This window comes from Lithobates pipiens, unplaced genomic scaffold (assembly GCF_037356315.1).
Source record: "Lithobates pipiens isolate NorthernLeopardFrog02 unplaced genomic scaffold, aLitPip1_a1.2 Scaffold_18, whole genome shotgun sequence".
In the NCBI taxonomy this organism is placed as follows: domain Eukaryota; kingdom Metazoa; phylum Chordata; class Amphibia; order Anura; family Ranidae; genus Lithobates; species Lithobates pipiens.
The window spans coordinates 390,160,903-390,184,924 of NW_027507758.1; the positions used below are offsets into that span (position 1 = coordinate 390,160,903).

At 43.1% G+C, this 24,022-nt stretch overlaps 1 protein-coding gene across 2 annotated transcripts in view; it reads right to left on the bottom strand.

The window, feature by feature from the left end:
* HMGCLL1 (3-hydroxy-3-methylglutaryl-CoA lyase like 1) overlaps positions 1 to 24,022 on the bottom strand; it is a 143,293-nt gene that overhangs the window by 49,128 nt on the left and 70,143 nt on the right. The gene's annotated exons all lie outside the window — the stretch shown is intronic.

Sequence of the window (24,022 nt, forward strand, 5' to 3'; positions counted from 1 at the left end):
TTTTGTGCATTCCACAGTACAAATGGGTTAGACACTGAACCTTCATTATCAGCATGAATATTTGATAAATGGGTCTGGATCTTTTCTTTTAAGACTGGCTGTTGCAGTAAAAATATATTGAGTCTCCAAACCGGTTTTGTTCCTGGGGTAGAAGAGCCCGCTATAGACAGAATTATCGATGCGTGATCAGACCAGTTTATTGAATTTTTTACCAGTTTATACAGTTTGTAAGAGAACCTATTGGTCTACCAAAAAAAGATCAATTCTGGTATAAACCCCATGAGGTGAAGAGAAAAAAGTGAAATCTTTCTCATTGGCGTGCATACAGTGCCAGCATCGTATAAGTTCTGTCTATAGATGGACTGTAACAAAGATGGCTGACACCTAGTGGTTTTGGTAGTCGAGTCCATCAGAGGGTCTGGAGTAATATTGAAATCTCCACATATATCTAATCGGCCCTTTTTACATGCTTCAATCTTTTTCATCAACTTATGAAAAAAATGCACCTCTCGGCTATTAGGAGAATAAACATTTGCTAAGGTGTAAACAATAGAATTCAACTCGCATATCAATATTATAAATCTACCCATAGGTTCTTGGACTTGTTCAAGTAACGTAAAGGCCACGGTGTCCCGGATTGCTATTAGGACACCTTTCGTCTTGGTGCCCGCATTAGCGGTGAATACATAGGGGAAGCTTCGATGTGAGCACTTTGGTGGTGTCTGTTTACAGAAGTGAGTTTCTTGCGCACATACAATATTACTGTGGTGCAAAAGCGTTTCTCTCCACAGGGACTTCTGCTTCGCAGGGTAATTGAGCCCCTTAGTGTTATTTGAGATTATATTAAGTGGCATATTTGAGTATCAGATATTTGTTCGGATAGTTCTGGATGAAAAATATAAAATAATTGTTGTATATTGGTACATCAGTACTCACAAAAGTAGTCATGGGTTGACATAATCTGCTTGTGGTAGATCCATCTTTCCATCCTTTGTTCAGAGTCTGTTGCATCTTCTATCATTGTCCACATCCAAACGGTAGATCGGAGCTATATAGGCATAGTTCAAGAAAAGAAAAATAAAGAGCAAACAAAACAAACAATAGTGCATAGAGTGAATTTCCTTCACCACATGCATAAACCAGCATTTAGGAAGTGTCCAATCCTTCCAAAGGCACCACTGTGCTGCAACGTTTAATTGGAGAATTAGTTCGGTCCTGGAACAAAAGGGGACAGAGGGTCAAGGGCCCATGCAGCCTTCCTTTAAATGTGAGATTTGGCATTTTTGCCAGTGACTTGTTTCCAGGCTTGTTCCACTCTGTGTGCGGTGCTGGTGGTCATCTTGTCACCTTCTTCGTCTGGTAAGATGCCCCACTCTATAAGTAAATCAATGCCTTTTTCCAAAGACGTTACAGTAAATGAACGGTTATCCCTTGTAATTGAAAGTTTAGTTGGGTAACCCCATCGGTAGGCAATCTGATGGTTGCGCAAAATCTTTGTCACAGTGTTGAGGCTTTTCCTCTTTTGTGTAGAGTGTACTGTGACAGATCACTGAAAAATTTTAATTGATGATATGGTGGCAGAATTGCTTCTTGTTTCCTCATGATCACCATAAATTGCTCTTTGATATGAAAAAAGTGCAACCGGAGTTGCACATCTCTAGGTGCTTGTTCTGATACGTGAGATGGTTTTGGCAGGCGATGAATCCTGTCAATCGTAACATCAAGATCACTGAGATCAGGGAGCAAGGCTTTGAACAGTGTGGTGACATAGAGGGACAGGTCTGTTACCCAGATCTTGTATATCGCTATTGAACCGGAGTATACAGGTGGCCATATCTGATTGTAATGTGCTTCGCAGTGAGAGCAACATGTCTTTTAAAACTGTATCTAATACAGGTTGATTTTGCATGGGATAGGATTCAATTCTGGCAAGTCCCTCGTGTCCTCCCCCGAGTCAGAGGCCGGACTAATAGCAGGGCTCAATCCGTCCTCATCCAGCCTATGCTTGGTTTTAGCAGGGCTGCAAGAGGATGGGGTAGAGGGAGAGATCAATTTCCCACCGGAGGGGCCGTTATTTAGAGAGTGGGTACCTTTTTTTGCCATCTTCTGTTTAGATGTGGCCTTCTGTGTTGAGTAGGCCTTGGCGCCATCTTGGTCCTCCCCTCTGCCCCTCAACGGGTAAAAATCCATTAATCGCTGTGGCTTGCAGTGTTTCCGGCGTCTCCCTGACATGGCCCCGGGTTGTGCAAGATGTTAGCTTGTCAGTGCTCAGATCACACTGAATCAAATTGGTCTGCCTTGCTGTTGTCCAAGTAGGAAGCCACTTCTAAAGATGATGCACAGAAAAGCCAGCAAACAGTTTGCTGAAGACTAGCAGACTAAGGACATGGATTACTGGAACCATGTCCTGTGGTCTGATGAGACCAAAATAAATGTATTTGGTTCAGATGGTGTCAAGCGTGTGGGGCAGCAACCAGGTGAGATGTACAAAGTCAAGTGTGCCTTGTCTACAGTCAAGCATTGTGGTGGAAGTGTCATGGTCTGGGGCTGCATGAGTGCTGCCGGGACTGGGGAGCTACAGTTCATTAAGGGAACCATGAATAGCGACATGTACTGTGACATACTGAAGCAGAGCATGATCCCCTACCTTCGGAGACTGGGCTGCAGGGCAGTATTCCAACATGATACAGCCTTAAAAACACCTCCAAGATGACCGCTGCCTTGCTAAAGAAGCTGAGAGTGAAGGTGATGGACTGGTCAAGCATGTCTTCAGACCCAAACCCTATTGAGCATCTGTTGGGCATCTTCAAACGAAGGGTGGAGAAGCAAAAGGTCTCTAACATCCACCAGGTCTGTGATGTCATCAAGGAGGAGTGGAAGAGGACTCCAGCGGCAACCTGTGAAGCTCTGGTGAACTCCTTGCCTAAAAGGGTTAAGGCAGTGCTGGAAAATAATGGTGGCAACACAAAATATTGACACTTTGGGCCCAATTTGAACATTTTCACTTAGGGTGTATTCAGTTTAGACATTTATTAGTACACATTAGTCTGCAAGAGCAAACCAGCACATATACGATGTTGTAATCACAGGTATTGAGCTCAGTTATCTCGTAGTCACATCCTGTTATCGCTAAATGAAAAGTGTAATGCTTCCTGCAATTTTTCTAACATGACCACATGATTTATATTTACCACAGACTATGAAGTAAATGAGAAAAAAAATGAAGAATATATAAGAATATAGATATCTGTATTCTTACAATATGTATCAGATCCCACCAACTGCTTGACTCATGGAGGTTTAAACATTACTCCACTAAGAAATTCACTTTTTATTCCATGGCCCATAAAATGAACTCCCAACTGGATCATTTTTTCACCTCGGCCCCACTTATCCTCTACATTGTCAAATCCGACATTTTCCCATCACATGATCCAACCATGCTTCTATCGCATTGGATGTCTTCCTGTCCTAGACTCCTTCCAGGACATTCCACTGGCACTTTAACGATCACCTCCTGCAATCACAGGTCACTCAAACTAAATTAGCTTCAGAATTGAAGGATTTTTTGCAACTCAATGTTTGGGTTGGTTCAGGATACATCTACACTGTGGGAGGCACACAAGGCATACATTCGTGGCGCTTGTATCACAGAAGGCTCCTGCCTGAAGAAATACAGGAACAGACTTCAGCAGTCCCTGATGGCTGAATTACTGGCGGCGGAGCGTCAACTTCTCTCTAAGCCCACAGTGTCTAAATTACATAAGGTCACTTCCTTTCGGCAACAAATAAAATCCTTAAACCTAAGTAAGGCAGCTAAATCCATAATATGGGCAAAACAAAAATGTATGAATTTTCTAACAAGCCCCATAAGATGTTAGTCAACAAACTACGTCCACGTCCTTTTCACTCCTTTCCCAACTTCCTTCAACAGGCAGATGGAACTAGGGCTCACTGCCCCCTTACGATGTCCAAGATCTTTGGAACCTTTTACCATAAGCTATACATACAACTGCCTAACCCCCAAAAATCACTTTAATTTCACTCCAAAAAAAACTCTGACCTTGTATTACCAAAACTGTCCTTCTCAGATCTAGTTAAATTAAATGCAGCCATAACTGAGGAGGAACTTTCAAACACAATCAAGGAGCTTCCATTCCATAAGTCACCAGGCCCTAACGGGTTACCTTATTTCTACTATAAAACCTTCTTAGATATTCTGCCCCCCCATATGTTAACTCTTTATGGTACTTTATTTGAAGGACAACCCCTGCACTGTCAGTTTTCACACTCTTATAGCTCCGTTATTCCTAAACCTGGTAAAGACCCCTCAATTCCAGATAACTATAAGCCCATAGTTCTATTAAATTCGGACTATAAAATATTCACCAAAATTCTTGCGTCTAGGCTTTCCCAATTCATCCCTAAATTGTATAATAAAGACCAAGTGGGTTTTGTCCCAGCAGGCATGCGGGGGATAACATGCCGCACCATAGGCTTGATAGACCTCCTGAACAGGTCCTCCCGTCCAGCCATTGTCTTTAGCCTAGATGCCCAAAAAGCTTTCAACAGGTAAAGTTGGCTATACATTTTCTCCACCTTGTCGACATTTGGCTTACGAGGCCCTTTCTTTAAAGCATTAGAAGCTTTATACTCGCAAGTTACAGCCCATGTTCAGATGTCCTCCTTCCTGTCGCCTTGCTTCCCCATGACCAATGGCACCCGACAAGGATGTCCTCTTTCCCCATTGCTTTTTTTTATGCCTAGAACCCTTCGCTGAGGCCATCCGTCTATACCCGGACATTCGTGGAGTGGTGATGCCACCGAGGGAGTACAAGTTGTCACTGATCACAGATGACATATTGCTAACCCAAACCAACTCACTGATATCCCTCCCCTCTTTACATAACCTGCTTTCCTCCTTCAGTGGCATATCAGGGTACAAGGTTAACACAACAAAAACTGAGGCCCTACCTTTGCATATTCCACCAGCTCTTCTGACCCAGCTTACACAATTGTACCCTTATAGATGGTGCTCTACTTCCCTCAGATATCTGGGAATACATCTGACCACCACTTATTCTACCTCTACTCTGTGAATTACCCCGCCTTGATCCTAGACATCACTAGATCCCTCCAACAATATCCCGTTTCTCTTTTAGGTAGAATTAACATTCTGAAAATATCCATTTTACCTAGGCTACTCTACTTTTTCAAAACCTTACCAGTCGCCATACCTCTACCCCAACTCAAAGCCATTCAAAGTGCTTTCCTTAAATTCATCTGGAATCGAAAAGCACATCATATAGCGAGCTTGGTGGTCTTTTTCCTGAGATCAAAGGGAGGTTTGGGCCCACCCCAACTACCTCTGGTGTCCTCTACATACTGAATCCTCCATGAGTCTACCCCCCTCTCTGAAGTCACCCACCTATACATGCGTAGATGGGCTCAAACTCCCAGATGTGGGATAGGATCTGATCCTACACTTTTAAGTCCTCCATGTGTAGTGCAGAGAGAGACTTCCATTAAAATGCTCATGCTCTGGTACAAGACCCTGAGGTCATCCATAAATTACGATCCCTCAAGCTCAGCGATGTGATGATGCTGTGGGCTCGATATAGGCTTGTTGTTCCATATCTTTTGGCAATGCTCTTTGATAAAACCCTTTTGGCACGAGGTGATGCTATTCAGAAATTGGTGGATATGTCCCTTCTGCTTGACCCAGTACACTATTTATTAGGTCTCCCTTTTACTGGTATTGCTAAACATGTTAAACGGTTGATTTCCTACATTTTTTTAGCTGCTAAGAGAATCATCCCACTGTGTTGGTTATCCGATATACCTCATCCATGGTCCAGATTCCTCCAACTCATAGCTAATAATAGAATGGAATACCTCACAGCTATTGTACATGATAATATCCCACAATTCAATAAAATATGGGAGCCATGGGATGAATCGGAATTTGGGAAACTTCTTCCAGACTCTATGTCCTAAGGTATGCAATTAATTATCCCCAAGCCTTTCTATAGGTTTCCCTTTTTATGGCCCATGCTATATGGTGTCCCTTAAGAGCTCCCTGATTTTACACGTTTAATACACAGGCAATTTGTATGACCTCTGTATTGCATCTCGATTTGTTTGTCGACTACACTTCTGTATAACCTACAGTTAAGATCAGCTTTTTGTTAATTTGGACATCTCATTTGTACATTATATTTTTTGTTACATGTGTCATTCATGAGTATTGTGTAACCTTTCCTTTTTGCAAAAACGAATAAAACTACAATTATAAAAAATAAGTGTTAATTTATTTTTGGCTTGTGAGGGGTTAACTGTACAGATGAATATTCCGCTGACAGCTAACCAGGTGTATTAGACATAATAGGTAAACTAATGCCATTGAGCAGTTTAAACAAAATCATTTATGTTTTAACCAAAATTTTTGTTAAAATCGCCAATTGTGTTTTCCCTCTGGTGAAAGAAGGGTTAACTGCACAGATGGATATAGTGCTGTCATTAAGTTTAACATGATTTAGTAACCAAGCATATTGGTTGATAAGGGGTTAAAATGAGGAGGAGGATATTTAAAATCCATTGCCGAGCCGTCCAGCCACCCCCCTTATAAAGATGGATGTGATGAAATGCAGCGGAGCGTGGCTACACGGCAATTGGGTGTAACGTTAGGACGTTGAGTCAGGAAGTAATAGTGGGCACTTTGATCCATAAGGGATGGTGAGGCACTGTGACACCTGACAGTGATTTTTTTATAGGCATGTTTGTTCTATTGTAAATATAAGTGCAATTCTTTTAACCCTTTCACTGCCAAGTCTGTATGCCGTACGGACCTACAGAGGTGCCCGCAGGTGGCCAAGACTGTATGGCATACGGACCTCATTTCTCCCTCTCCTATAAGCTTATAGTCACTTCAATGACCATAAGTTTATATCAGAATTCGTATACGTAATGGATGTGACTTCACATATGATAATTGTGGAAATACATGAGACATCAGGGAAAGGCAATGGATACTCTTACCCCAGGGTGTGGACCCACACCCCAACAGTGGCAAGTCGATCAAGCATAAAACGATCCTCCACAGTAAGTCGTCTTAGAATCAGAATCTCAGAATCTCTGCAGACAAGGCAGTATATGACCACATCAACTTCCATCCAGCCAGGTAAATCATGGCAAAGAAAAAATAGAAAGCCCTCCACATAGAGCAGATCACTCCGGTTTAAAACATTTATTTAAAAAATTGTACAAAAACATCCCTCACGATGTGTACAAGTGTGATCACAAATAAAAGTAAAAAGAGCGTGGTATATCAAGCCTAACAGGCTATGTACCCGACATGTTTCGTACTACACGTACTGCCCCAGTTGAAGTACATGTAGTACGAAACATGTCAGGTACATAGCCTGTTGGCTTGATATACCACACTCTTTTTACTTTTATTTGTGATCACACTGTACATTCCTGTGTGGGTAAATATGGCCCTCCGTTGGTGCAGTGGCGGAACTACTGGCATAGTAGGGCCCATAGGGGCCCACAGCCGAGTGGGGCCCATTGAGGGCAGGCTCCGTGGGTGAGAGCATGGGCATGAGCGGGCTGGTCAATCAAGGAGCTGGTGGGCAGGGGAGCAGAGAGATGACATCTCTCACCACCCGGCGCCCGCCCTGCATCCCTGCAGTGCAGATCCCCCCTCACTGTGCAGGCAGCCGGGAAGCATAGAGATGACATTATCTTTTTGCTGCCTGACTGATAATCTGCTGCCTGACTCTGTGACACAGCAGGAAAGTGATACAGCAAGTGACAATCAGTAATGGCAAGTGGCAAGTGACAATCCATAATGTGTGGCAGGTGACGTGGCAAGTGACAATCCGTGACGTGGCAAGTGACAATTCATAATGTGTGGCAGGTGACATGGCAAGTGACAACCCGGGCGTGGCAAGTGACAATCCATAATGTGTGGCAGGTGACGTGGCAAGTGACAATCTGGGATGTGGCAAGTGACAATCCGTAATGTGTGGCAGGTGATGTGGAATATAACAATACGGGATGTGGCAAGTGACAATCCGGGACGTGGAAAGTGGACAATCCGCAACATGTGGCAGTTGACATCAATGGGTTCCCACTGATTCTGCATTATGGTGAGTTAAACTATTTCATTTTATATAACAGATAAGAAATTTATTAGAAGGCATGAAGGTCAGCAATGTGTGTCCTTCAGGGGCTGCATACAGTATAATGCATACTTTGTTGTTCAAAATTAATATAAGCTGTTGCCTGGGTACTGTGCCACATGAGTGTGGTAATCTGTTGTTCAATGGCATTAGTTAATTTTTTGTGGGGGGGGGGCTGTTTGCAGTGGGGGGGGCATACAACATTTTGCTATAGGGCCCTGTGATTTATAGTTACTCCCCTGCGTGGGTGTACACTTTAGTATGCCATATGTGCATAGAAGGCCGAGAAGGGCCGAAGGCAGCCGAAAGCCGCGAGAAGGGCCGAAGGTGGCTGAAAGCCGCCCAGAGCCCAAAAATCGCTCAGAAATCGCGGAGGATCGGCGTATAACACGCACCCGCGATTTCCCCCTGATTTTAAGGGGGGATAAGTGTGTGTTATACGCCGATAAATACGGTATTTATTAAATCAATACAAGTTAAGCTTTTATATTTAGTAGGAATTTTGTAAAGTGTACTGTGTTTTTATCTGCTAATAATAGTTTTAGTGTATTTTTTTGCAAGTATATTGGTTTGATAAACATTTGCGCAAATACTGTGGGGTCTAAAAAATAAGTAGCAGTTCTTTTTATTCTACTGATCATGTGCTTTCAGAAAATATATGGTTTGGGGGAGTCTTTTACAAACTCTGAAATCTAAAAGTGAAAAATAAAAAAGCAAAAGAAAAATGTGGTTATCCATATGAAAGATGTATGGTGATTGGAACTCTGATGGAGCGTACACACGACCAAATTTCCAGCAGACTAGGTCCGACGGTGTGTGGACTAATCCGATCGTTTTTCGTTTTTAAAAAATTTGACGGACCTAGAAATAGAACATGTTTCAAATCAATTCCTTTCAGGAAAACCGTTTCTCTGTCAGACCAAATACGATGCAAGGGAAGCTATTGGCTACTGGCTATTGAACTTCCTTTTTTTAGTCCCATCTTATGTCATCACGTTCAAAATGAACGGACTTTCAAACAGACTTAGTCCGTTCGTGTGTGGCCAAGTCCGTTCGTTTGTAAAGTCTGTCGGAACTCCGCCGAAAGTCCATCGGGAAGACCATCGGACCTAGTCTGCCAGAAAGTCCGGTCATGTGTACGTGGCTTAAGACAGTTCTGATATAAAAATATAAGCATTTTGTGCCAGTCATGAGAATGAGTGGCTATACCATCTGGAGAGTGTTAGTGTTAAGGGAGAGGAACCTGCACAAACACTGTGGTGGTGGATATGTAGTGTACGATTTTAAAGTCAGAAGAAGTGAAACATTATTTTATCATACCTTTATGGACATTATTTTTTTAATTTGGATGGATTTTTTTTGACTTATCTTTCTTTGTGAGAAGATTTCTGATTTGTGTTTTTTTGGTGTGCTACTGTTGAGTATTATTTGGTTATTACTTGTAATATTTCACCTTGTTTAGAATTTCCGTACATGGGGGGTTATTTACGAAAGGCAAATCCACTTTGCACTACAAGTGCACTGCAAGTGCACTTAGAAGTGCAGTGGCTGTAGATCTGAGGGGTAGATCTGAGATGAGGGGAAGCTCTGCTGATTCTATCATCCAATCATGTGCAAGCTAGAGTTGCCACCTCATCCCTTTAAACCCGAACACATATGAATTACACAGGTTCTGAGGCTAATTTAATGCAGATAAGGCACCAAGTGAGTTTAATTACCACCTTAATCAGCCGCAGAATCTGTGTAATTCATATGTGTTCAGGTTTAAAGGGATGAGGTGGCAACCCTAGTGCAAGCTTAAATGCTGTTTTTTATTTTCTTGTATGTCCCCTTCGGATTTACAGCGACTGCACTTGCAGTGCACTTGTAGTGCAAAGTGGATTTGCCTTTTGTAAATAACCCCCATTGCTTCCTAAGAATATTAGTACCTATTTTTGTTCTTATTTCTACTAGTGTATGCCCAGCTTAACTCAAAGAAGAGTTTTGGCTATACATACACATATTCAATAAATAGTTACACTCTAGTTCAATTCCATAGGGGATTATGTCATGACCAGACTGAGACTCTAAACACTAGTCATTGTGTAAGTTTGAAGCTATGAATATGTGCCCATATAATGAAATATGGTAGGCATGGTGAAATGATAGACGTGTTTTCAGAATATGTTTTATAAACATTTCCCATAAATGATTCCTCCTTATTCCTACATTTTCAGCAAAACCAAGGACAGTATAAAAGAGCAGATGGCCCACATGGTGAAAACGTGTTGTTTTTCACAAGGTCTCAGAAACATATTGTATACAATAGTAAGCGTACAGATTAAAGACCTGGACTTGCTCCAGAAAGTGTAAACAGCCCTTTTTCCTTAATAGCTGCACATACAGAGCATGAGCTCGAAAATATGAGTTATCAGACATATACATTTTAAGACTAGAAAAAGTGGCCACAACTACAGTTGGAGATTGAAATAAATGTTATATAGATGTTCACATGTATGTAATTGTGAAATACAGAAGGAATGTATTGTAATATGACACAGAAACATATTAACGTCATGTAGTAAGGAAAAATGTAAGTTAACTTTTGATTTCTATGTGTATTAATGTCAGCCTTCCTGTAGATGTCACTCAAGTGCTTAGCAATAAATGTCTATAGAATTATCAATATGGTCTTAATAGATCAAAATTACCACAGTGTGCTTTTAATTTTATGTCAATAAGCCTTTAACTACAACATATAAATCACTTGTACTGCTTTCCAAAAATTACAGATACAAATGATGTTAGTCTTTTATAAAATTCCTGAATACAAAGGGAGAATTTTAAATAAAGTTCTTGCTATTAGATAATGAGGTCTAAGAGAATTATGAACAAATACATACTGTACTAAGGTATTTGCTGGTTATGCACTACATTTTCTATTTGTCTTTACTATCCTATTGTGAGTCAAGTATGTTTCTCCTCTGCATTTCCAAAAAAAGGAAGTTAGGAGACACCTCAAAAAATGTAAGAAGTTGCAGCAGATATTTCTCTGGAACTGACACCATTTAATATTAGAATATTACTGTAAAGTTAAAGTTGACAATTAAAGATCCTATTGCAGTGAATTAAACTGTCAATGGAAATCTGCCATAAATATTTTTTTTACCAATTCCTGGTTTAATGCAACCCTTTATTAATAATGAGTAAATGTCACTCAGTTCATCTTTACTGCAGTTTCAATAGTTTGCATAAAAAAAACCCCAGGAAGTCAAAGTCTCCATTCACATTAGCACGTCTCCAAAGTCGCACAATTTCTAATGCAACTTTGGAGCATGACTTTAATGTGACTTTTGATGTTATTTTGATCCGACTCTATACTCTATGGATCAAAATCACATCAAAAGTCTCCCAGAAGTAGTGTAGGTAATTTTTCAAAGTGGCACAGATTTTAACGGGTACCATTGAAAAGAACAGGGTGTAACTTGTCATGCGACTTTCATGTCCAAAGTTGCATGACCCATCACATAAGTGTGAATGGAGCCTTAGAAATACTGAAATCAGATTGCCAAAGTTAAAGTTGATGGAAGGCTCCTAAACTGCTAAAAGTGGAAAAGTTTAACCCTCTCCCAGTGTCCCGCCTTCTAGTGTATAGTAAGCTGGTACAGCTCAAGATCTGATGAGTATAGAGGGCACGGCATATGGTGTGATGTGTGCCGAATCTGTTGATAAAACAGTACAGGGATTTATGAGGGTGGAAACCACAGTACTGGATCTGATGAGGGTAAAGGGCATAGCACAGGGTCTGATGTGGGCAGAGGGCACATTATAGACACAGTTTATGGCAAGGCAAGGGCTTAGTACAGGTTCTTACAAGGGCAGAGTGCACATTACAAGAGTCTTATAAGGGCAGAGGGCACAGTTCATGGTCTGAAAAGGGTAGAGAGCACAACATAGGTACAATGTATGGCTAGCTAGCACAGCACAGGGTCTGATAAGTGGTGAAGGCACAGCACAGGTACACTGCATTGTAAGTCAGCACAGTACAGGATCTGATTAGGGTAGAAGGACAATGAAGATACAGTTTATAGTACATTGGTGCAGTAGAGGGTATGATGAGGATAGAGGACACAGTACAGGTACAATATATAGTAAGCTGGTGCAGTACAGAGTATGCAGAGGAGTGTAGGGGGCACAATGCAGGAACAGTCTATAGTAAGCTTGCACAGTACAGGTACAATATATGGTAAGGTGTCATGGACAATAGAGGGTATAATGAGGCTAGATGACTCAGCAGGACAGGAAGGCATGGATGACCGGCAGAGAAGATGTTACTATTCCAGGGTGATGAGGTTGTTGAGCACACAGCCATCTCTCTCATGCACACACTGATCTTGGCCATGATCCACAATGCCACCAAGTATGGCGTAAAGCTCTAAAGCCTGTGATGACCTCATAAAAATGCACTCTACCAATGAGAAGGAGAGCAGAAGCAGGTGAGGAGTGTGCTCCTAGGGACCATGTCTGCATTCTGCAAATTACTTGAGCCTGTACTGACCCAGTGGGGCCTACACCCAGTATGGGAGGACCACCTATACCACCTATCAGCGGCCCTGGGTGTTGATATACTAAAGGTAAATAGGTTGTTCACTTTTCAAGAACATTTTCCCTTAGCTTAAGTAAATGAGGTGAAACGCCACTGACTTACATCACCCAATCTTGAACATGAATGAGTATTCTTTGAAAACTGAAATTTTACCACATTCACTAAGCTTAGGGTAAATTCTCTTGCAAAGTGAAAAGTAAATTGTAAAGTGATTAGCCTATTTACAGTCAACCCCAATGAGTGACTGACCTAGGCAGCCAGGAAAGTCAAAGGGTTCCCTTATGCATGGTCCAAATCAATGATTCCTAAAGCAGCAGGAAAGAAATAGAAATGGCTTACAAAAAAATGAAATAAAATTAGAAACTAAAGTTTACTTTATGAAATACTCACATAATAACACCAATTATATGAACATTGCCATTGTGTGTTTTAGACTCACTTTGGACTTGAAAACATACATAGACAAAGGGAAAATGCAGTATGCTGCTACTGCAAGGTAAAGTATTGATGTGAACGGGCCTGTCCTGAAAACAATTGATTTTCTCCTACCTATGCTTTGTAAAGTTCACCAACATGACAATGCTTCTTGTGTGAACAATACCTACAATAGTCAGAAAAATCAGTTGCTAAAACAATGGAAAGGTCATTCTCACCTGCCAGAAACTTTACACAATAAGTTGCTATACTGAAATGAATGTACACATGTACAGCCGGGAGCTTGCATTATATGTATTATATTTTAGAACATCTGGGAGTCCTGAAAGCCAGGATATTCAATTATGAAAATATTAACCAATTCTTGTGATTGAGAGCTTGGTCTGACTTCATATTTAAGTTTCATTATTGCCCAGTAATTCTGCACATTATAGTGATAGTGCCATGGTACCAGGCTGAGCCCAAGCTGTCAATCACTGGAGTTGTTCACAATCTCAAAATAAATCTACCCCCAAAAAATGGTGCTCCAAAAAGTAAGTGGTACATTATGGATGCACATCTATGTGCCTGCTGTACATATCTGATGAAAGTTTAATATTTAAGAGGGCTTAAACTAAACTAAAGCCAGCTTGTAAAAATAAATAAAAAATATTGAAACAGAACGGGACTTTTAAGGTACCAAAAACAACTATTTCACACAATAGGTAAGATTCAATAAAACATAGATATTTATTTCATACATTAAAAAATAGTAGTTATAACAACGTATGAGTGCTGCCATAGGTGTGCACAGCCTATTGCATTAGGTATGCACCCCAAAGAGAAGCTCAAAAACATGTGAGATATATATATATATATATATATATATATATATATATATATATATCATTTCACACAAACACAGGACTGTGAACATTGGTGTGAATAGTGATCTGGTCCTTTCTTGTCCCTGATAAGGAGGTAGAAAAAACAGCCAGATAAGTAAAAGCAGCACACTTTTTCACATCGCTAGACACACAGTTAACCCCCTGATGTTAACCTTTCCCAGCCAGTGTCATTAGTACAGTGTGTAGTATGATCACTGTATTAGTGTCACTAGTGACATCAGCTTTAGTTTGTGACCCTGCTAGCCAGTGTCAGTTAGTACCAGATTTCTTGCAGAGGGGCACAGTGCCCCCTTACACCAGAGCAAGGCACAATAATGCCCCCTGACATAAGAGCATGGCACAGTAGTACACTGACATCAGAGTATGGCATAGTGCCCCTTACATCTGAGAATGGCACAGTAGTGCCCCCTGACATCAGAGCATAGCACAGTAAAGCCCTGACATCAGAGCATGACACAGTGCCACCTTACATCAGAGCATGGCACAGTAGTGCCCTGACATCAGAGCATGGCACACTGCCCTCTGGCATCAGAGCATGACACAGTTTCCCTGACACCAGAGCATTGCACAGTGACCCCTGACACCAGAGCATTGCACAATAAAGCCTTACATCAGAGCATGGCCCAGTGCCCCCCTGACATCATAGTATGGCATAGTGCCCCATGACATCAAAGCATGGCACAGTGCCCCCTGACATCAGAGCATGGCACAGTGCCCCTTACATCAGTTACGTCATTCCTGTGCTGGCTGGACAAGAAATCAACTTGGCAGCTCCGGGGGGGGGGGGGGGGTGTGGGGAGAGAGACAGATGGGGGAGAGAGGGGAGGGAGATGGGTGGACTGCTCACTCACCTGGCTGGTATCTGCAGGATCACACAGGAGAATCAATGTAGCAACCCCATGGATCTGCCAGCTGCCGTAAATAAACTCTCCTGCCCACATATCTCCTTTCTCAGGCCAATGCTGCACACAAGGATTGCAGTGTGGGTGGGGCAGATTCAGGGGATGGGGGCTGGAGGAGCCAGAGAGGATTGAGCTTTCTCTCCTCTCTGAGTGGTGTGGAGGGGGAGGAAGGGGGGATTTATGCTGGCAAGAGCATCGCAAATTAAGTGCTTCTTAACTCCTATCCTATGACAGCAGACAGGGGATGGCTTGCGGCCAGTCAAGTGGCTCACTGAACTACCGAATAAGCTCACCATGACCAGTGGCCATCAGCACAACCTCACCAGTGCCCATCAGTGCAGCCTCACCAGTGCCCATCAGTACAGCCTCACCAGTGCCCGTCAGTACAGCCTCACCAGTGCCATCAGTGCAGCCTGATCAGTGCCCATCAATGAAGCCTCACCAGTGTCCATCAATGCAGCCTGATCAGTGCCCATCAATACAGCCTCACCAGTGCCCATCAATACAGCCTCACCAGTGCCCATCAATTCAGTCTGTTCAGTGCATGGGGATTAGATAGGAGAGCAGCCGGATTACACAGAGAGGAGATCTCCCGCATACCCAGCGTGGCCGCTATCATATGAAGTCACGCCTCCTGGACCGACTCCTATGATGGACGTCATCAGTGTGCTGTCTATAATAGGAGCCAGTCCAGGGGACAGGACTTTTTATGACAGTGACCACCAGGTTAGTGGGAGATCCAGCTCTGTGAAATATGATGGTGCTCCCCCTTCAAGAAAGCCCAATGGGCACAGACCCTGTGTGCCCTCCCACTGCCCCAGCTCACAATGCACCTGCCCCCCGATTGGAGCTGACAAATCTGGGGACAGACTTGGTTCAGGGACAATGTGCTCAGTCTGGGGACTGTCCCTGGAACCCGGGGATGTCTGCTCACCCTAGGCTAGTGGCCAGCAGGATCCACAGGTCTGCAGCCAGCTCCCAGCAGGATACACAGGTCTGCGGCCAGCTCCCAGCAGGATCCACAGGTCCTGCTGGCCACTGACCTGAGGGCCCTGCTCCCCACTGGCCATGGCCAGCTCCCAGCAGGACCCACAGTGTTGAGGGCTATTTTTAGGTTACTGGGTGGGCACTAGCCTGGGACAGGGTAAATAGGGTGTATAGGGGGTAGGTGGAATGTGGGATTCAGCTGTGGGTGTCAGGGTCTCTCACCTCAGCGATGGCAGCTGCCCATGCTAATGCCAACTCAGAAGCTCCTTGCAAGGCCTCCTCTAATCCTGAGGGTGTGAAGTGATGCGCCTGTCCTGGGGTCAAGTAAACTTGCAGCCCGAGCCAGTCACGTTGGTCCCAACTCCCTGGCGCACCTTGCTGCCCAGGGGTGTATTGACAACACCCACGGCCTCCAGACCAAATAAAGCAGGGGCCCCCTGTCAGGCCCTGCCCATGACTCGTCTCTGGCCCTACCATGACCCACCCCTAACCCCACCCCTTCATATTGCACAAAGTACAACCTTTTAAAAAAAAAAAAACCCAGAGTCTAATGGGACCTCTTTCTAACAGAGTGTACAGCGAACACCTTCATTCACTCCGGTCCTCATGGGACCCTCTCCTTGTGCCATGACTCTGCCCCAACCTCTCACAAAGTAGAAATAAAATTGGCACTGTGTAGCGCTCCTCATACCTTAACTATTGGTGCTGTAGCTGTGGTTGGCTCCCGCATTCTCTGTGGCTGGCTGGCTCCCACGTCCTCTGTGGCTGGCTCCTACATCCTATGTGGCTGGCTCCTGTTGGTGGCTAGCCAGCACCCTGCTGTGGCTGGCTGGCTCCCTGGTGTGGGTCGCTGTGGGTGGCTGGCTGGCATCTTGCTGTGGATGTTGCACTCTGCTGCGGGTGGCTAGCCTGGCTCCCTGCTGTGGGTCAGTGGGTGGGTGGCTGGCTGGCACAGTGCATCCTGCTGCAGGTGGCTGGCCTGGCCCCCTACTGTAGATCAGTGGGAGGGTGGGTGGGTGGCTGGCATGTTGCACTCTGCTGCAGGTGGCTGACCTGGCTCCCTGCTGTGGGTCAGTGGGTGGGTGGCTGACATGGTGCACTCTGCTATGCCTGATAGAGGGGGTGAGCTGACAGAGAGGGGGGTGGGCACTGATGGAAGTTGCTGCACTGCTGTTCTAAGCATTGTTTGTGGTGGTTTTTATAACAATTTGTTATCTTGTTATGAAATAAACATCTATGTTTTATTGAATCGTACCTATTGTGTGAAATAGTTGTTTCTGGCACCTTAAAAGTTCCATTCTGTTTCAATAATTGTTTCTTACATATTTAGGATATGGTGGCTTTGGTACTTCACTGCCCGACCCATTGATTGTAAAAATAAATGTTGTATCCTAATGGCCGGTACACACGATCAGAAAATCGTAGGAAAAATATTGGTTTCGGAGCGATCATACGATAATCTGATTGTTAGTACAGAGCATTTGAGAGCTGATATGGACAGTTCATCTAATATTATTTGATTGGACATGCATATTTTTTTTTTGTATGATGCCAGATCTTATGATTTTCAAATGCATTACAACACATGACATCACTTCCGAATTTTTATTCTGTCGTACGCAAATTTTCGTGACTTTAGTAAACTCTGATTCGATCTGAGATCTGATAATCTCATTGTGTGTACCGGGCATTACCTTTCTGGCAGCCCATGTGTTAAAACACCATCATGCACTGCTGTTATTCCCACTGTCTCCTATAACACTACAGGATGTATGAGCCATTAGGAGGAATCATAGTGCATGGTAGGAGAGCAGGTTTTTGACACACCCAGATTATCAGCTGTCAAAATAACTGCACTGACTGGGGATAAGAAACACAGGGAAGTTTTAAAGAAGAAGATCCTCATCTTAAAAAATCACAACAAATGCACCTTTAGAAAAGTTTAGTAATCTACAAACAGATAGATATATAGATAATTGCAGGCTAATTGCACAAGTAAAAGTAAAAGGTATTCATTTAAATGATGAATGTAAGCTGATTTCTTATCAGCACAAATAGCTGCATGCTGATGTGATTTTTAGTGAAAGAGGGAGAAGGCCCACTTTAACACGCAGGCCATGAGAAAAGTAAGTATCCAGTATTGTGTTTTACATACTTGTTTTAGCCTACTTTAGACCAATTTTGTGGTGTCCTCCCAGTTGGGCTGTAAGGTAAATTTTGTTTTTGGCTCCAATGTAGAGAGTGGAGTGGTTGTTGATTGTTTTGATCTGTTCAGGGTTCCTGAGCTGAGAGAGCTGAAAGTCTGATTGCTTCCTCCTGCTGCTGGAAGTAGCTTGCAGAGCAAACCGGAGGGAGATTAAAATGATCAGCTGAATATTTATCATACCATAACAATCCCTGGAAGAGAGCATCCAAAAGGTGACTGGGGAGGTGATAAATAGACAGGGGGCTTAAGAAGATTCTTCTTTCCTCACCATGGAGGGTTCAGTACTCCAGGGGCTGTTGTTCCTAGGGGAAGGACCACTAAGCCCCTGTACACACGGTCGGAGATTTCCACAACCAAATCCGTCGGATTTTGCCCTTCGGATTTTGTTCTGTCGGATCTTGTCCGAAACTGTTGCATATACACGGTCGGACAAAGTTGGCGAAAAAATCCGATCTTTCAGAACGTGATGACGTAATTTCGTTACGATGGGACTACATTCAGGCTAGTAGCCAATAGCTTTGATGTAGGAATTTGATCTGAGCATGCGTGGCACTTGGTCCGATCAAAATTCTCTACACATGATCGGAGTATGTCCGATCGGCCCAGTTGGTCGGGAAATATTTCCAACATGTTGGAAAATGGGGTCCGACGGATATTCCGATGGAATCAGTCCGATGCATACCACACACAGTCGGATTATCCGACGACACGGTCCGATAGGACACATTCCGACGGATTCTCCGACTGTGTGTACAAGGGCTAAGAGAGTATCGTTTGGGCCTCAGCATTTCGTGTTAAGGGCCTGAGGAAGACACCTAAAAATGGGAAACCTGGTGTAGGACATGGTTTTAGAGTCCAGATCTGACATTTCCCTCATTAAGGATCTACCCATGCAAGCTGGGTGGCAGACAGCTTTTGGGACACTGTGAGCAATGCCTTACTGGGGACTGATGACTAGTTGTGTAGAAGCGAAAGGAAACCAGCTGCTACCACCTGCTCCACGGTCTACAACTGTGGGGCCTTAGATACGAGGACCATTCCCAGCTACTGCCAGAGAAGCTGCTACTGAGACACTAGGGAGAAGCTTGTACTTTTGCTGTTTTTGCTATTTTTTTTGGAGTATCTTATGACCCTAAACTCCTCACCTGTTGGTTCCTCAGCAACAAATACGAAAAAGATATCCCCCAAACTAATGACTGAAAAGTAATTTGAAAAGTGAACAGCCTATTTCCCGTCAACCCCAATGAGTCACTGACCTGGAACAAGTATGCCGCCAGGAAAGTCAAAGGTCCCCGTTTGCACATTCCAAATCAATGATTTATAAAGCAATAGCAAAGAAAAAAGCTTACAAAAAAAGCAGAAATAACAGTTCGGTTTAGGAAAGACTTGCATGATAACACCAATTATGTGAACATTGTCATTGTGTGTTATAGACTCTTTTTGGAATTGAATTAAAAATATGCACAGACAAAGGGGAAATACAGAATGCTGCTACTTCAAGGTAAAGCATTGATACAAATGAACTTTTCTGAAAACAATTCATTTTCTCCTACCTATGCTTTGGAAAGATTCACTAAGGCCGCGTACACACGCGCGGACTGTTCGCCCAACCTTGTCCGCTGATCAGTGTTTGGGCGGACAGTCCGCTCGTGTGTGGGGCTTCAGCGGACAGTTTCAGCGGACAGTTGGCCGAACAAGGTCTTACGGAAATTCCGAAAAACTGTCCGCTGAAACAAGGTTTCAGCGGACTGTTCGCTCGTGTGTAGGCTTGTTCGGCCAACTAAGTCTCGCGCATGCTCAGAAAGGATTTCCACGTCGGAAGGTTGCATTGCAGTGTATAGGACGTCGTATTTTTCGTCCCGTCGTACGTGCCGTTCACGTCATCGCGCACGGTTTCAGCAAACTGTTCGTCCGTCGTGTGTGGCCATGTCCGTCCATGCTAAGTTTGAGCGGACTGTTCGCTCAAACTGTTGGACGGACAAAGTTGGGCCAACAGTCCGCGCGTGTGTACGCGGCCTAACATGCATGCCAATGTTTCTTTTCTGAATAACCCCTACTAAAGTTACATAAATCAACTGCAGAGAACAGTGGAAAACTGTATTTGAATAATAATGGCAAGGACACTGTCCCTGCCAGAACTTTATACAAAAAGCTGCTATACTTAAATGAATGTAGACATGTACAGCAGGGAGCTTGTATACATAGTTAGTCAGGTTTCACAGGTCCGTCTAGTACAACTAATAAAAAGAAAACAAAAAAACCTTAAATTACAATATACACAATCCTATGCCCACCTTTGATCCAGATGAAGGTGAAAAATTCCAGCAAAGCATGATCCAATTTGCTACAACAGGGGAAAAAATTTTTTCCTGATCCCCGTGAAGCAATCCAATATTCCCTGGATCAACGTTACCTATAAATGTTAGTATCCAGCTATAATATGTACATTTAGGAAAGAATCCAGGCCTTTTGTAAAATAATCTACTGAGCTGGCCAGGACCACCTCTGGAGGGAGTCTATTCCACATTTCCACAGCTCTTACTGTGAAGAAATCTTTCCGTATTTGGAGATGAAATCTCTTTTCTTCTAGATGTGAAGAGTGCCCCCTTTTCCCCTGTGATGACATTAAAGTCAATAACTCAACACCAAGTACACTATATGGACCCTTTATGTATTTGTACATGTTGATCATACCCCCCTTTAATCTTCTATTCTCCAGAAAGAATTCAGTTCCTCTAATATTCCCTCATAGCTGAGCTCCTCCATGCCTCTTATCAATTTGGTTGCCATTCTCTGCATTTTCACCAGTTCCCCAATATCCTTTTTGAGAACTGGTCCCCAAAACTGAACTGCATATTCCAGATGAGGTCTTAATAATGATTTGTACAGGGGTAAAATTACATCTTTCTGAAAGGGTTTCACTTTGGAAATCACAGCTTGGCATTGCATGATATTATTAAGCTTATGATCTACCAAAACCTCTATATCCTCCTCAACTATGTATTCCCCCAGTTGTACTCTCCCTAGTATGTATGATGCATGCATATTCTTAGCCTCCAAGTGCATAACTTTACATTTATCAACATTAAACCTCATTTGCCACATAGTCGCCCAATTGAACAGTGAATTGAGTTTGGCCTGTACGTTGAAGACATCATGTAAGGATGTTATTTCACTGCATAGCTTAGTGTCATTTGCAAAGACTGAAATGGTACTTTTAATCCCAGACTCTATATCATTTGTACAGATATTATAAAGTAAGGGTCCCAACACTGAACCTTGGGGTACACTACTGATAACCTTACACCAGTCAAAGTAAGAATCATTAATCAGTACTCTCTGAATTCTGCATTTTAGCCAATTTGTTATCCATTTACAAACTGATTTTTCCAAGCCCGTAGAATTTATCTGAAAATTAGTTGTGTGTGAGGAACTGTGTCAAACACTTTTGCAAAATCCAAGTATACTACATCCACAGCCACCAAGGTCCAAGGTTTTACTTAGCTCTTAAAAAAAAGAAATCAGATTTGTCTGACAACTTCTGTGTTTCATGAATCCATTCTGCCTGTTACTTAAAATATTTTTTTTTTCTAGCAAGAACTCATCTACTGTATGCGGTCTTTTATTAAACTCTCCAGTATCTTCCCGAACTATAGAAGTTAAACGAACAGGTCTATAGTTACTTGGTAAAGACTTTGAGCCTTTTTAAATATAGGTACCACATCCAATGGTACTATTTCCAGTAATTAAAGAGTCCCTAAAAATTAGAAACAATGGCTTTGAAATTACAGAGCTCAATTCTTTTAGGATCTGAGGGTGGATGCCATCTGATTCAGGTGCTTTATCCACCTTTACTCTGTTGAAATATGTGTGGACCATATCACTTTTGAGCCAACGTGGATCATTTGGGGCTGTGTCACTACCACCCCCATTATGGACATGTGCTTCCCCATGCTCCTTTGTATACACAGACCTGAATAAAGTATTTAATACATTTGCCTTCTTTGTCCCCAGTCACCCACTCCAGATTAATTTATAAAGGGCCTACATGCTCAGACCTAACCTTTTTACTATTAATATATTTGAAGAATGTTTGAGGGTTTGTCCTACTATCTTTTGCAATCTATTGTTCTGTATGTATAGAGAGTCATATATATTATAAAACACGAGGGAGCCCTGAAAGCCAGGGTGCTGTATTATGCATGTATCAACTAATTCTTGTGGTTGAGAGCTTAGGGCTGATTCTTCCTACTTACCACACCTCATTATTGCCCAGTAATGCTGCATATTATAGTTATGGTGCAAGGCCGAACCCAATCTGTCACTCACTGGAGTTGTGGGGGAAAAACAAGGTGCGGCAAAAACGTGCAGCAGGAGATGCAATGAATGGTATATTTAATTAAAATCAGCCAAATGGCTACTCACACTAATATAAAGATCAATAGGCTTCTTCATCAGATCTAAATGGCAAGTGATCAATAGCCATTTAGATCTGATGAAGACAGAAAACATTATCTCCATGTTCTGACGTCACTTCTGATGCGACTCTGGGTGTGTTCCATGCTGGTTCCAAGACAACTAGACAGATGGCTGGCCAGTTGTTCCTCTCCTCTCCTCTCGTGTTAAACATCTACAAACCACCATCCACTGGGGACCCACTGAGTGACTACAGTATTATACTGTTATATGCCTATTGATCTTTATATTAGTGTGAGTAGCCATTTGGCTGATTTTAATTAAATATACCATTTGTTGCATCTCCTGCTGCACTTAGTTTTTGGTGCACCTTGTTTTTCTACCATTGCCCTAAAAGGTAAGTTATCTTTTATGGAGGCACATCTGGGTGCCTGCTATACATACAGTATCTGGTGACAGTTAAGAGAGGGGTCTAAACTAAATTAAAGACAGCTTGTTAAAAAGTTGTTGTATACTTTCCTTTCAGGCAGCCCATATGTTAAAACTCCACCCTGCACTTTTGTTCGTCCTATTGTCTCTTATGTCACCCCAGGATGTTTGAGTAGGTGGGAGGAATCACAGTACATGGTACACACCCAGAATACTAGGTGTCAGTACACCTGCAGTACCCAGGAATCAGAAATGCAGGGGAGTTTATAGAAGAACTTGATCCTTATCTTAAAAGAGAAGTATGGTAATTTTTTTAGAATCATACTTACCTAGGTGGATGCAGCATCATTCTTATGCTGCATCTGTCCACCAGCGGCTCTAAGACTGAGATCCGAGTGATCAAACACTGCCCATCGATTGGTACTCAGAGCTCCCTGAACAGAAAGCTGGTGAGTGTCAATCACTGGCTCTCTGCTCTGCCCCCCCAGCGCTCACTGGAGTGCTGGGCTATGGAGGGAGTGGTAGTAGCTGGCTCAGGCTCTCTACGGCTCGCTAAAAGGTTGAGAAGGGTACCGATCTAGGTATGTGGGCAGATCCCAACCATATGGTTTCCTGAGCCTGGACTAGCTCTGCGATGCCAGACCACAGCAAGCTTTGTGCAAAACAAACTACACTCCTGTGATCCACAGGTGAAGTACAGCCAAACAAGCTTTGGCTGTACTTCTCCTTTAACTGCTTGTCGACTGCCAGCTGTCAAATGAAGGCCAGGCGGCACAGCTCACATTGCGGAAGGGCGTCATATGACGTCATCCCATTTAAACTGGGAATGCGCGCACATCCCTGTTCCTTCGGTGGCGGCATGTCACGGAGACACCGCTCGCCACCAAGGGGGGTGAATAGCCATTGGGTATGGCTGTTTACTACGTGATCGGCCGTGATGAAATCATGGGCGATCACAGATGGTTCCACCTCCACTGTGCACGGAGCAT